Raw genomic sequence first — 16084 nt, 5'->3', positions numbered from 1 at the left:
AAAAATGGTATTGTATCAAAATACGGAAATCGAAAGCTGCGAAAGGAACTATATGAACTGTCAATAGAAAAAGGACAGGTAAACCATGGATTTCGAATGAGATGATTAGAAAGATAGATAAGAGAAGAAAATGGAAGAATGTAAACACAGAGCTAGGCAGAGGGAAGTACAAAGTGTCAAATGATAAATTGAGACAGGTAACTGATAAAGCAAAAGAAACATGGTGAAAGACGCAGTGCGAGGGTATTGAAAGTTTGCAGAGGAAGGGTGACTTTGGTGTGCTATGCAAGAAAGTTAAGACACTATTGGGAAGTAAGAGGGGAAGATGTGCTAGCAGTTAGGGATAAATCGGGTAAGATAATAGTTGACACAGAAAATATCCAAGAGAGATGGAAGAAATATATAGAAGAATGATATGTTAAAGAACTTAGGCCAACAAGGATATACATATGAAGAGAACATGACATAGAGGAAGATAGCTTAGGTCCAGGCATACTCGACGATGAGGTGGAAAGGGCATTAAGGGAGGTGAAACCAAATGAGACCGTGGGGGTAGACAACATTCCTGCAGAACTGCTAAAAGGTTTTGGAAAATGCGGGAGGAAGAATGCATATGGACTGATTCATAACATCTATGATGAAGGAATCTGGCTGGAAGACTTTGTGAGATCAGTGTTAGTTCCTATTCAGAGAAATATAAAGGCTACATCATGTGAGGACTACAGAACAATAGTTTGATTTCCCACCCAGCTAAAGTTGTTCTCAGGATCATCAACAAAAGGATGGAGAATAGGGCAAATGATTACTTAGAGGATGATCAGTTTGGGTTTAGGAAAGGGAGAGGCACGTGTGATACCATTGCAGTAATAAGATCACTAATCTAGAGGAATATAGAATACAACCAGGATGTATTTGCTTCTTTCATATCTTTCAAAAAGGCGTTCGATGGAGTGAGTTGGGAAAAAGTAATGAGTATTTTGCAGAAAATAGGAATAGATTCGAGGGATAGGAGGTTAATCTGCAACTTGTACATGTCTCAAGCTGCTCAGTGTAATTAGGGAATGGAGGGTCCAGATGGGCAGTGTTAGGAAGAGGTGTACAGAGGGGTTGTGAATCATCACCGGTACTGTTCAATTTATATGTGGAGGAAATGATTAAAGAGGCTTGGGAAGAACTGGAGATAGGTATGAAAGTCACCGAGAAATCGGTAAAATCAGTTGGGTTTGATAATGACCAAGCTTCAGTTTGTCAGTCAGCCAAGGGATTGCAAGCATTGCTGAGTGAATTGGAAATTCAGTGCAATTTGCATGGGATGAGAATCAATATTAATAAAACAAAGGATATGCGATTTTCTAGGAAGAAAAAGGCTAAGCTAAACATGAAAATAGCAGGGCAAGAACTAGAGCAGGTAGAACAGTTTACATATCTCGGAAGTGTTTTGGACCAATACGGTCAAAGTAGTAGGGACGTAAGGAGAAGAATTGCACTGGGCAAAGAGACTTTCACTAGGAGGAGGGAGCTGATGGCAGGGACGTTGAGTTAGGATGTTAAGAAAAGACTCATAAAAACTTTGATAAGGAGCGTGGTTATGTATGGCACGGAAATAAGATCACTGAAGCAGGATGATAGACATAGGTTAGAAGCTTTTGAAATGTGGTTGTTGGGGAGGATGAGAGGGTGAAATGGACCAAGAAGAAAACAAATGAGGAAGTACTTGGTATGGTGGGTGAGGAGAGAGGGTTGTTGGAAGAAATCAAAATGAGGCAGGGCGTGAATGGAAATGGGAATGAGGGGGAAAAAATGAATGAAGAGCGTATTGAATGGCAGTGGGATGTTGAAGACTGTAATAGAGGGGAGAATGTTCGGAAAATGAGGGTGGGGCACGGATAGGATAGGGACGTTTGGTGGGATGAAAGGTGGTAGGAAGTACACGAAGATGAAGAGGGACTTGCATTAGAATAGGAAGCTGTGTTTTGTTTTGTTAGGAGATATTTATTTGGTACTGGTGTCCTTTTCAAACCCACCTTAACAGGTAGATTACCTTAAAAAAAATTCCTTTATAAAATTAAATTTTTCCTGTGCTTTTCCTCTCTTTCTAATACCTGGTCTTTATGACAATATTATGAGTGTATATTGATTTATGAGAAATAATTATGGGCAAGAAGAAGAAATTGAGTTGGATTGAAAAAATGAAGTTTTAATAAGGTTGGAAAAAATAGGAAGGTAATTAAATAAGAGCAGAATGAACATAACAGTTTCAGGTTTAACTTTGTGGAATTCCTTCATTATGAGGGTAAAGTTTCTTTTTGGAAGTGGAAGTGTAAAATTTCTTTTTTATCCGTATAAGAGCAGAATGGGTTAATTTTTGGAATTATTGTCCTAATTTACGTTTTGTGAAATATTATGTGGGCATTCTGTTTGTTCAATTAATAGAACTTGAAAGTATAAAATTGGGAATGATCTTCAAAGAAATTTTGTTTACTTAATGTTTTGGTGCAATGCCATAAAAATCTAAAATAGGTATGTAGAATTAAAAACTTATTGGCTTCTGTGATCTCGTCCTCTGAGCTTTCTTTTATGCATGAAATTAGCATTCTTAAAATATTATCATTCCCTAGAATCTCAATGACCTTGGATGTCAAATTATCCATGGCATCTATATTTGTGCTCAGTTTTGCATTCACCTTGTCTTCACTCAGTTCTTCCTCATGATTTTAGGTCTGATAAAGATCTATTTTTTCCCTGCATGAAATCAACTGCATTTATGTTATTATGGAACTTTGATGCTTAAATCAGCTAGGATTAGTCTAATACCCTCATTATTTACAACATTTTCCATTTTCTTTGAGACTTTCCTGCGCAGGCTATTATCTGCTTTTTCAAAACATAAATTTCCTAATGAGTGATGTCAAAAATGGGGTATTTCGGATCAGAGTGAACTGTGACTGTACAAGTTGTGAGCCTTTTGGTCGTGTGTTGGAAGAATATTTTAGTGTGGAAAGAAATCTCTTGTTTTTGATGTCGCTATGCACAATGTACTTCACTGGAAAACAACTCAGCAAAAGAGAATGAATGTTAAATGTTTTATAGCTTCCTGTATGAAATGTAGTTTGGCCAGAGAGATAAAATGATGCCAGAGACAGAAAAAAATCAGCATTACTAGCGATTAGTCGTATATTTCCTGCTCTCTAGGACACGCATTGATTTTTTTTTGGATATATTTTTGCAGAAAGCTCCTGCAATAGGAGCCCACCTGCCCATAAGATGCAGAATGATTTGACATCACATTTCCAAGTAAAAAATGTGTTGTGTAGGATGAGGAATATGGTAGTAAGTGGTAAATATTGTTAATTGCTTCATGAAATCAGGGTCTGGGAACAAGGTTAACAGTCCTCAGCCAATATTTTAATAGTTTTCAGAGCTTCCAAAATCTACTTCAATCAGTTGACTAAAAAGTATCGGGAAAATCAATTTATTTCAGTTATTGCTACGATGCTTCAAAATTCTTTGAAATACATATCTTGTAGTGTTGACACACTTTTACCAGTGGATTTTCCATGACTCAAAGGCTCCCTGGTCGGCAGATTCTGGAGGGTCTTTAAGGGCACTCATTCAAGCATCTTTGATGGCACTTAGGGTCCTATGGTGATGTCCTTTGAGGAAGGATTTCACTTTTGGAAATAGGAAATAGCCTGGTGGCGCCAATTCAGGACTGTCCAAAAAGTCAAGAGTTTTCTTCAATGCATTGCAGAAGGTCTTTGCAAGATGACACTTAACTCTGCTTTTGGTTGTCTGTCAAAACCTTCAGGACAAGTTTAGGGCAGATCTTTCGCATTGCCAAATCTTGAGTGATTATTGTGGCCACTATCGTCTTACCAATGCCAATCCAATCTGAGATCATGCATACAAGGTTTGTATAAAAAGCATCGGTAACAATTTTTCCCTGACGTTTCCCTGAAGTATTGATTTCATACCGATGGTATGACTTCAACACTTCAGGGAAAAATTGTTACTGATACTTTGTATACCAACCATGTATTTAGGATCATGAAACAGCAAGTTCAAGGAGAAAATCTGATTATCTTTAGAGTTAAGCTCATTGAAAACAATAATTGTATGAAGAACTGTTCATAATGATGAATACTTTCTTGAGATTTGGATTATTATGTTTGTATCGGTATTTTAAATTTACCAGTGAATGCCATTACACATATTGTTTATTTTCTTTTCAGGTGGAATATGAAGAGTTCACAGCAGCTGTTGTTTTACCTCTGAGCACCAAAAAAGTACCACAGTTTACTGGAAGGGGTAAGTAATAACATACTGTAAGACTGAAAGGCTGGAAAGATGGACTCAAAGTGCATTGATTGGCAATGGGATGTTGAAGACTGTGATAGAGGAGAAAATGTTAGGAAAATGAGGAAGGGGCAGAAATGGGATAGATTTGTTGGATGAAATGAAGGGAAGAAGGAATAGAGTGGGATGTTGTGTTTTGTTAGGAGAGAATAGAGATAATATTTGGAAGTTGTTGTCCATCCAAAACCTACCTATATTGGTAGAATACCAATAATAATAATTAAAACTTCGTTTATGAAGGATTTTATCACTGTACGACACTCTATTTTTTTCCATTTCTAACAACACACATACCGCAAATGATTCAAACAACAGCCTACGGCAAACTGCTGGATAGAATGTCTTGCAATTTCACATGGCATCTACTCAAATTGGTGCTGATATGAGAAAACAAATATCATGCAAGTAGTGATGCCGGCAATGGGTGAGGCAGAGAACTTTTCAGATGACCCACAAATTGGCTGACTTCTGGTTTATGTTAGCATCCTTATATACATCTCCTTTTCTTCAATATATTAGGATGGTAAATGTAAAATTGAGGTTCGTTGTAGCTGCTAGAAGAAATTGTCATTGAAAATGGGTTGAGTAATAGAAATATTTCTGTTGACTGCATGATGCCTCAATTTGGTGGAATTTAGAAGTGTATGTAATGAGAAGTTTGAATAAAGTTATCTTCAGCGGAGACCAATATCCTTTGTTTAGAAAAGGGGCTTCTGCTTAGGATTCATCTTTACAGTCTATCTTAATATATATCTTTCTGTAGATTGTTTTTGTTGAATGAGAGGAATATTTTGCCCTAGGGAGCGGTGTAATTGTAACAATGGCTACATTGAGTGACAGTGTGTCTGGTAAAAGGTGTCTGAATAATTCCTGCGCATGAATCATTTGGAGTGCATTTGGTATTAAACCCCTTCAAGAACTTCCATGTTTTTAAAATGTACAGTTACATATTTAAGAGCTTGCTGCCTTAATGGGTCTAGTGTCATTGTGGTACAAACTAAATCTGGAGATGGGAACTGAAGACATTTACAAGGTTTGTGTAAAAAGTATCGGGAAAAGTTACTGGGAAATAACTAAATAAAGATCTAGAACTTAGTGACAGTTTTTGATGGCCTTAGATCAACTATGTCTGCAGTATATTTTGTATTCTTGCGTGATGATACACACCAAGGCATCCCAGACTATATTAAATCGTTCTTCAATTCAAAATCACCGGTGCTGTTCAACATATATGTTGAGGAAATGATTAAAGAAGCGTGGGGAGAACAAGAGATAGGCATGAAAGTCAGGGGTAATTAGTAAAATCAGTTAGGTTTGATGATGACCAAGCTCCAGTTTGTCAGTCAGCCAAGGGATTGTAAGTATCCTGAGTGAATTTGACATTCAGGGTGTTAGGTAGGGAATGAGAATCAATATAAATAAAACATAAGTTGGGTGGTTTCACAGATAGAAAAAGGCTAAGGTTAACATGAAAATGGGAGGGCAACAACTAGAGCAGGCTAAACAGTTAACATATCTCAGAAGTGTTTAGGATCAAAATGATCAAAGTTGGTGTAATGTAAGGAGAAGAATTGCACCAAGTAAAGAGGCTTTCACAAGGAGGAGGGAGTTCATGACAGGGACGTTAAGTAAGGATGTTAAGAAAAGGCATGTTAAAACTTTGATGTGGAGCATAGCCATGTACGGCGCGGAAACATGGTCATTGAAGCAGGAGGATAGATGTAGATTGGAGGCTTTTGAAATGTGAGTGTGGAGAAGAATGGAGAAGGTGAAATGGACAGAGAAGAAAACAAATGAGGAAGTACTGGGCATGGTGGGCAAAGAGAGGGGTTTGTTGGGAGAATTCCTATGGAGGCAGGAAAAGTGGATGAAGGGGATATTGACCGGCAGTGGGATGTTGAAGACTGTGATAGAGGGGAGAATGTTAGGCAAATGAGGAAAGCACAAGAATACAGGGTGTGTTCCTAAAGTAAAGAAGCACTGCTACTATTAGTCAGAGTGGGATCAAACCAATTGGAATTGGGAGACGCAAAACTTTGCCGCAAAACTGGTCTCAGTGCTCTCCAATCTGGGTGAGTGGTAGGATTTCTGTTATTGTAAATCTCTGCAAGCTGACGTTGTCACGAAAAAAATGTGATTGACGATCTAGCAACTTTATGCAATTAAGTTATTTGCTAAACTGGAAAAATCTCTTTAGAAGACTAACAAAATAATTCATGAGGCTTATGGGGACTCTGCTCTATCCTACTCACAAGTTTTGTGGTGGTTAGAGGCCTTTAAGGTGGGCCGGGAAGAGGTTGACGATGTACAACACTCTGGGCGGCCGTCAACCAGCAAAATCAACAACAATTTGGCTCGTGTTCCGCAATTGTTGGACTTGGACCGTCGAATGAGTATCAAGATGGTTGCCAATGAACTGAACTTGTCGTCTACTCTTGTGTTTCGCATTGTTTCTGAGGATTTATTAGCGATGAGGAAAGCGTGCACCAAGGTCGTGCCTAAGGTGTTGTCAGATGACCAAAAGACCAACTGTGTGGAAATTTCAAGTGAACTTTTGCTACGCATTGAAAAGCAACCTCATTATTTGGACAACATCATCACTGGTGATGTTACGTGGGTTTTTGAATACGACCCAGAAACAAAACGCCTAAGCTCTGAGTGGCACATCGACCAGTCCCCCAAGCCCAAAAAGGCAAGAATGTGCTAATCAAAAGTGAAAACAATGCTCAAAACAAAGCAGACTTCTTTTTGTTCCCTCGGGTTAATGCAGTCCTGAAAGGAACCCATCTTTCGTCCATAGAAGAGATCCAATCAGTCGTGACGAAAGCCTTGCGAGAGGTCCCCAAAGATGCCTCCCAGGGCACGTACCAGTGATGGCAGAGTCGCTGGAAAAAATGGGTAGAGGCTCAAGAATAGTACTTTGAAGAATTTTAAGTGTTTGTGCAAATCTCTTTAGTAAATTACTAAACATATAGTAATTGCATTACTTTCGGAACGCACCCTGTAGGGTAGGGATGTTGGATAGTATGAAGGAAGTACACAGAGATGAAGAGGGACTTGTTGTAGAGGAGGATGCTGGATTGTGTTTTGTTTGGAGAAACTATTTACTTGGTAGTTTTGTCCATCCAAAACCTATCTTAAGTGGTAGATTACTTCAAAAAGAGAGGTATTTATAAAAAACAAGGAAGTTGGTTTTAGTTTTGATTAAAACTGAGTTATGTACTTAAATTTTGATGTGAACTATGTAGAAAGTGAAATTAATGATAGACATTTTCCAAAATTTAATGGAAAATGAAATTATATTTGGAGGTAAAGTGAAGGCTGGGCCAAGCACCTTTGCTAGATACGATATCACTCCTAGGACATTTAAGTATACCAGTGTGCTGAAATGTTCCTCCCTTTCAAATCGTTTCCTTTTTGTTTCTTATGCTAGAGCTTTTTTTTAATTTCTCATTTTGAGAATTAGCTATGAAGTTCTCATGAATAATTTACAATTTAATGACCAATTGAAAAGAAAATAGCATTTAAATACAGGGGAATTTGGGCCCAAAAGATTGAACAAGAAATTCCATGAGGATGGTTTTCTATGGCTGTCCAGGCCTTAACTATATTTGATAAACCATTTACCCATCATAGTAATGATAAATGTTTATGTAATGGTGTTTAAAGCTTGATCAAATAGGATGTATGTCACTTTAATTATTTGCAGTGAATTTTGCTTTCAAATAGTCTATTAAGAAATGTCATTTCGCAGAAAAATTTCAATATTATACCAGATCAAATACATAGTACAAAGACCATTTACTTGTATTTGGTTTATGATTGCACCATAAGCTATTAAGATGTATAACCTTAATGCTTGGTTAGTTTTAGTAGACAGAATGATCTTTTTGTCATAGTATAACCTTTATTGAAGACATGGACTAAAATTACCTGTGACTCCCAAGCACTATGGACAAAATTGACAGTAGTCACTTTTCACTGCCAAAGTGTCAATATGTGAGTTTTTGCTCAAAAATTTTGATTACTTGATATAACTTACAAAGTACAAAAATTTAATGCATGACTTTTTTCCAGATTACCTGAAGGAAGTAAGAGAAAGGATCAAGGCAATTGCACATCCAAAGTAAGATATCTAAGTAAGATAAGTAAGATTACGTTCTCAAGAAGCTTGGCATTAAAGAAATTTGAACCCCATCATCCCATATTAATGAACTGTAACCCTTGTAATGCTTAGCAACTATGCAGATTACCATGTTACAAAGATGAATAAACCAGAAAATTCTAAAATTAGTTTTTCAGTTGTTTTTAAAATTTATTAATAAAGTGCACTAGAACTATATAGTTTATATAAAAAATATAAATTTTAAATAAATTAATTAATATTATATAATAATAAAAAATACAGTAAGGGAATAGAAAGAAGGATGGAAGAAAACCTCTCGGAAAACCATTTTGGATTCAGGAAAAACCAAGGAGCAAGAGAGGCAATTCTCAGCTTGAGAGTTCTGGCCAAAAAAATGAGACACATAAATAACCCATTTGTATGTGGAATTTGTGGACTTGAAGAAGGCCTTCAACAGCGTTGAATGGAACAAAATGTTCAAGATACTAGAAGCAATTGGATTGGACTACAACGACAGAAGAATTATCCATTACCTCTACAAGAATCAGGTTACAACAATGCAAACAAAAAATGGAAGAAAAATAGATGCCAAAATAAACAAAGGAGTAAGACAAGGATGCAACCTCTCGCCAGCACTATTCAATGTATATCTAGAAGAGGAAATTAAGGAAGCACAAGAATTGGGCATCAAAAGAGTCACGGTGAATGGCGAAGAAATTAACTTGCTGCGGTTTGCAGACGACATCACAGTAGTAGCAGAGACGCAGGAGGACCTGCAAGCAACTAACCAATGCACGCAATGGACCAAGTACTGGGGGAATATAATATAAACATCAACAAGAAGAAAACTAAAATCGTTGTGTGTGGGAGAGAAAAGCTGAATGCAGCTATCACAATTCGAGGGGTGAAACTAGAGTAAGTGGAATCCATCTACCTGGGCAGCAGCATAACATGGGATGGAAGAAGTTTGACCGACATCAAGCTAAGAATAGCCCAAGCTAAGAACGCATTAATGAAGAAGATGCAATTAATGTACAAAGAACCTAAGGCTGGAAACAAGGAAGCAATTCGTCAAGACTTTCGTGTGGAGCATGGCGCTTTATGGAACCGAGACTTGGAATATTGGAAGAGTGGACCAGCGAAGAATAGAGACCTTTGAAACATGGTGCTGAAAGAGAATGATGAAGATTAAATAGACAAAATTAGGAATGAGGAAGTATATAGAGGAGCAGAAGACGATAGGACCATATGGAGAACTCTCCGGCAAAGAAGAAATAGATGGATTGGACACACATTAAGGCACAATGGTATAGGTTCTAGTTTTCAGGAATTTTCTTCTGCAAGCCATTTTAATTATTGTTTCTCCATTAAGTGCCACAGCTATGAAAAAGTCCATTCCTTTTTAGACAGCATGCCCTACAAATTGTACTTGTGATGATGGCATGTAATATAAGTGATATCAGATATCGGCATAACATTGCCCAGTGAAACTGGAGCATGCTTGATGACTGGTACTGCAATATTTGTCTGCACACACTACCCTTGGGTAGTCAGACACTTTGGCTGGCTCAGAGAGATGAAAAATCAATTTTATTTGGCACTCAACTGAAATCTTTTGCGATCAATGGAAATATTTTATCTATTGCCTAACACTTTTGTTAAATAATACTTTGATAAATTTTGCCTGATTATAAAATTAAATTTTCATTTTACCTAGTTAAAGAATTTTAACAAATTTTTCAATTCCTATAGTTAGCACAGTGTTTTTGCCCTTTTTAATTGTAATATTCTTAGGTTGTTATAGTTAAGAGTCATATTATTGAATTTATATTTTTAGAAACAAAATATTTAAAACAACTCCATGTGCTTTTCAAGAGACGGTGAATAGAAATTTATTTAAATAATCCATTAATTCTTGTAACTAGGGAAAATATTTGTAATTTACAAGAGTCAAGGCTTTCTAGGATATACATTTGACTTATTTTGTCCCTTAGAAAGCCAATTTCAAGTTAAAATTCTTTAAAATAAAATAATTCAGCAGTTATAAATATGTACATTATTCCATAAATGATTTGGAGGTGCTAACGAGATCGTAGATTATTTGGTGTTAGATTAATACCATGGTCTTTCTTGTATTTACTTGTTGATATACTTGTAGTTCAGTAGATATATGATTGAGTTAGATTTTGTTTTAATTTGGATTCAACTGAATGATCATATAGGTGAGAAAAAGTTTGGGTTGACTAAATTTCTACAAAATTTGGGAAAAATTTTTCAATGAGTCTGGAATATTATTATTATTATTGGTATTTTGTCAGTTAATTTAGGTTATGAATGAACCCAGCCTATACAAACTGTACAAGGATACATTTATTTGGCACTTCCAACAAAACACAACTGATACTACAGTAAGTCCCTCTTCAATTCCGCATGCTTCCTCCCTCCCTTCACTCCATCCAACATCCACATCCAGCTCCTATCTCTTTCTTATTTGCCGGACATTATCCCCTCTATCACAGATTTCAACTTCCCATTGTCAATCAAAGTGTTCTGGATCCATCTTTCCTGTCTACTTTGCATTTCTCCCAGCAATCCCCTCTCCTCCCCCACAATGCCCGGTACTTCCTCACTTGTTTTCCTTTCTCTCCACTTTACCTTCTTTATCCTTATCCATATTTCAAAAGCCTCCAATGTATGCCTATCATCCTGATTCTGTGACCATTTTACTGTGGTGCACAAAACCTTGCTGTATTTCCAATTTTAATGAGCGTTTTCTTAACATCCTTCCTTAAGTCCCTGGCATCAATTCCCTTCTCCTTTTGAATGCTTTCTTGCCTAATGCAATTCTTCATGTTATGTCCTTATTACTTTGACTATTTTGGTCCAGAACACTTTCAAGAGAGATAAACTCTTCTATCAGCTCTCGTTTTTGCCCTACTCTTTTAATATTTAACTTTGCCTTTCTCTTTCTTGAAAACTGTTATAATTTTTCTCCGATAAGTTTTAAAAAAATTGCTTTAAGGCACGTTGTTTCAAAAGAAGTTTATGTTTACTATAACTTTAAAGTTTTCAGCAAATTATTATAAATAATAATGTATGTACACACAGTTTTCCTAACTTATAAATTCATCATTAAAATAGCCTGGCAATTTTAAAAGGACATACGTAAGCAATTATGCATGACAGTGAAAGGGTAAAGTGCTTTGACTTATTTCATCTCTGTGGATGTATTTATGTGATAAAATGCAGGAATTTTATAGTGTAGAAATCATTCACCTTGACCTAGGAAATTTCTGTGTGTGCCAGTGGAGAACTCCATTAAAGTAAATTGCATTTCCTGCAGTTTGTTGCACTTGTGCAATCCCTAAGTAGGTTGTTGCAAACTCCTTCCTTTTCCCATTGGTTAATGCTTCAACTTTCCATTTCCTCATTTGTCTTCCATGTTTTATCCACATGAAACGTATGCTACACTTCATTGGCACTTAATTTGATCTGAATCATTTACTGTAATTGGGAAATTATGTTATTTCGTTATGCTGTTCCTGAATCTGTATTGAACCATAATTTAGTGTAACTGATATTTCTCTGAATCCCTGGGAATTTTCCATGTATATTGTCTGAATCCCTTGGAATTTCTTATGCCAGTATGGTATTTCAACATAGTGCCCATTATGATGAAGCCATATCTCTTGCGGAACTCTATTGTTTTCTTCCCATGGTCATTCCTTGCCCCTATTTTATTCCCTATCTCTCCCTTTACCCATCTCTCTATTCTAAACCTTCATCACTATCAAATGTTTCCTTCCAGAGACACCTGTGATCATGTCATCTAACTGATTATATACACTGTCTATTTCTTCCTCTCTATAATTGTAATCATGTAGATCTGTAAAATCACCAAGGTCATTGGTTCAGCTTTTACCCTTGCTAATAATATTCAATCACCACAAATTATCTACTACACTTCTTCCTACTTTATTTTAATTATACTGCTGCTTCTTGCTTGCTGGATATTACTCTGCAGTCAATTCTGCTATGCCAGGATTTTGATTGATGCCAATTGTGGAAGCCTTTTCTCAATCACATGCCCATATTACCCAGAGTCCCTTAGTCCCCAGACTCACTTTTCATCTAGCTCCTACCCCTCCACCTGTCTGGCATAGGCAACTTTACTACTAGCAACTATCATCAGCCCCACCAGAACTGCCCTAGCAGTAATCAGAACACCCAAGGCCTTGTATGATTTGGGGATAACAGCCTCACTAATTTTGGATTGTACCTCAGGCTAAGACCAGGCAAGAGTTTGGTGCACATAGTCATCTGATGTTGTCTCCCAGCAACTGTAATATCTCCTCCAAAAGTTGATGGTATTCAATGGACAATGCTCAAGAGAATGGGGTCCTCTGGCTTTCTCAGACAGTAGCAAATGATTATTTGATGACCTTCCTTACTCCCTAATTTATGCCTTCATGCACTAAATCCTGATTGTGTACTGAGCATTCAGTCTATGTTTTCTTTTTAGTTTTACTGCCAAATTTGGCTCTGGCCTCTCTTTTTTTAAAATATCTTCTATCGGTATGCAAATGAGATTCTTGTTTGAAGAAGCATTTAGAATCACTGGCATGTGCTGTAATAACATAGAACTATGTTTTAGTTGACTGATTGTTGTGCAATTGTATGATTATAAGGTTGTGAGTAAATTATTTCGGGGTGGAAGGATGAACATATTCAATTAGTTAAACATCATTAGCCACTAACATGGAGGTGAGTGAGGAAGAAACAGGAGTGGGTAGGAGTAGGGAATGCCTCTCTCTGAGACCAGTGAATAATCTACCCATTTGAACAACCTGATAATGGGTTATTGGCACTCTACTCTGGATCCTTTACAGGAAAAATTGGACGTTGGGATATTTGAGAGAATGAAACCACTACTAATGTGTTGAATGGGTGCTATTGTTTAGAATGCTTCGTCAGTTACAATTTCACTGCCAGGATTGGTAATAAAACTTTTATGGTAAAAACAACCTACACAATTGAAACATCCAGAATAAGAATGAAGCATTGAACACATTGCAGAAGCCATCGGAATAGTTTTGTTGAAAAGTTGGGTACAGAAGCTGAAATTAGAAAATTTACTAGTTTGCCACATTGCTTTCATTCCAGTTTAGACTTGCTGTGCCCTTAAAGTTTTTAATATTTCACTCTTTTTTATGAATGTTGATAGAATTGAATTTATTATTACAAGATGTGCAGTTGTCAGTTTTGGATCTGTCAATGGTATCGGCTGCAACTTCTAAGAACTCAATTCCACCACAATTTTCAATTGTAGTGGAATTGTGTTTTGATTATTTTATGTAATTCACTAGTCATTTTTAGATAAGTTGCTAATTTTTACATAAATTTAACAGTTCCCCATTAAAGATCAAATCACAATCCTTTTTTTTACTCTCCATTCTTGCAAGTGGTGGGATTAGCAACTATTTGTCTTAATTTAACATATGCATATTTGAAATAATTGTTACATTTTTGTCTTCTGGTTACCAGTTTTTCAGATTGTGTGAAATGCTGAGTGACGTTTGTTACTCTTTGGAAATGCTTATTAATATTTTGCAATGAACTCCTTCATTGTTTAAATATTTGACTCATGTTATGCCACGATAATTCTCTTAATTGCTCACTTATTTTAAGTAAAGTATTTTTATGTATTCCAAAATGTAGGAATGTAACTGAAGCAGGCTGCTTAGCGAACACCACTAGTACTTCTAGCCAAGAAACCAGGCTGCCATCCCAGAGAGAATGCTCTAATTTTGGTGGTAACTATGTTTACTGTGTTTTTTGTCTCTGCTTCCATTCTTTTTTTTTTTCAATTATAATGGAAGGTGAATCTAGAAAAAAAACTTTGATGAATTGTGTAGAAATTATGTTAGTATTTCAAATGAAACTACGTGTATAGTTTAGTAATTTGACTTTGAAGATGAGGAAATGTATTCATCAGCCTTTGCTTGAGAATTTTTAATTTTCATATATAGTTGAAGTAATTGATGATTTTTGAGATGAATTAGGTACAATTTGAATTATGTTCCTCCAAATGTATCTAATAATTCATGCATGACTGTTTAATGAAAGAACAATTTACTGGAAAATTATCATCTCCAAATATTTGTTATCACAACCAATTAAGCTGGACAGAAAGGATTTAATTTATGAGGAGAGAAATTGGTAGGAATGAAATGGCATCAAGACGAAGAGGTCTGGTTTATTAAAATCTCAATTACCATTTTTGAGGGTGCCAGTGAAAAATATCATAATTTCATGTAATAATAATCATATAATTCATCACCCTGATTTTTATTAAATTAAAGTTAGGATATAGAAATATTTTGAACAGTTATTTTTCAAAGTAGTCCACTGGTCATGGTAGGTTTCTGCTTTAGTCAGGGACTAAGCACAGTTGTACTTCCAAGTCCCACTCTCACAGCACTAAATGCAGATTGGTTGCTCCTGGTCTGGAAACTCCTGGAAACCATGAAAAAGTCTGGACAACTAAGAATAGTTCTATAATTTGCAAAAATGAATCAAACAGTTTAGATTTCACTTTTGTGGCAATAGTATAATTATAAATATAAAAATACCTAATACATAATTGTGAATTATTTGTGCAGGAAACTTCTTCCTCTATAAATTAAGCAAGAAATGACATAATCTTTCAATGTGTACGTAACTTAAGCTTTTGACTGCTCATTGCTCAGAAATAAGCAGTTAATGGCCTTCAATGCCTTTCATACGCAGAGAAAGAAATGAGCATATTTGCTAAATTCCTTTCTGTAAATAATTATCAATTTTGGAGTACTATGTTTGAAGAGCATCACTAATATAGTTGGAAATTTTTTGTTATTTATGGTATAGTCCAACAAAAATGATATCTTAAGTGTTGAAAAATGTACTTCCTCATTAATGGTAAAATTAAATAGATCTTTCTGCTTTCACTCCCTAACCTTTCCCTCTTTTTTTTTGTATCCCTACTTCGTCTCTCCCCCTGACCACCACTCCTCCCCTACTCATAATTGCCATGAGTCATTTGCCAGTCATTTATTGCTAATATGGGAGAAAACCAGCTGGCCCATTTCGGTGAGATATATTTCTATTGAGGACCTGGAAATTTATCGGGTTAATTAAGGTCTGGAAGGAGCTGTACCATGTCCAGAAAGGTTTTTGCCCATGCTCCAAACCAAGTCCCTAAGTGCAGGGCCACTTTTTGGACCGAATTTTAATGAATATTCTCAGCTGGCATAGTTTTAGGATCAATGCTGGCAGACACACTGATAAGATTGGCATATCAATGTTCCTAACAATTGGCATCTTGATTAACATCTCATTATCAGTGGTAGAAGATTTGGATATTGCAGCAATAAAAATCATCATTGCCTCTACAATGAAAGCCTTAGCAGTCTCAGCGTTAGACACCTTGCTGAACAAAACAATAAGACATTTTGCCAGTGCTACAATGCATGCAATGATAAGTATCCTCTTCCATTTTAACTGTACCTCCTGCTATAGGTGCTTTTCATAAATCCCATTCATTCTTCATCATAAAAACTTCTT

The 16084-nt window shown here is 36.2% G+C and overlaps 1 long non-coding RNA gene across 1 annotated transcript; it reads left to right on the top strand.

Moving 5' to 3' along the window:
• The first annotated feature begins 4279 nt into the window (after positions 1-4279).
• LOC139695365 (uncharacterized) lies at positions 4280-14233 on the top strand. The gene is made up of 3 exons (XR_011702306.1): positions 4280-4308; positions 8434-8482; positions 14201-14233. It is a non-coding gene; the product is annotated as an uncharacterized lncRNA (long non-coding RNA).
• The last annotated feature ends 1851 nt before the right edge of the window (positions 14234-16084 follow it).

This window comes from Hetaerina americana, unplaced genomic scaffold, assembly GCF_022747635.1.
Source record: "Hetaerina americana unplaced genomic scaffold, ioHetAmer1.1.p SCAF_6, whole genome shotgun sequence".
NCBI classification, from domain to species: Eukaryota; Metazoa; Arthropoda; class Insecta; order Odonata; family Calopterygidae; genus Hetaerina; species Hetaerina americana.
The sequence above is the reverse complement of the archived record's forward strand: the minus strand, read 5'-3'. Positions and strand labels throughout refer to the sequence as shown.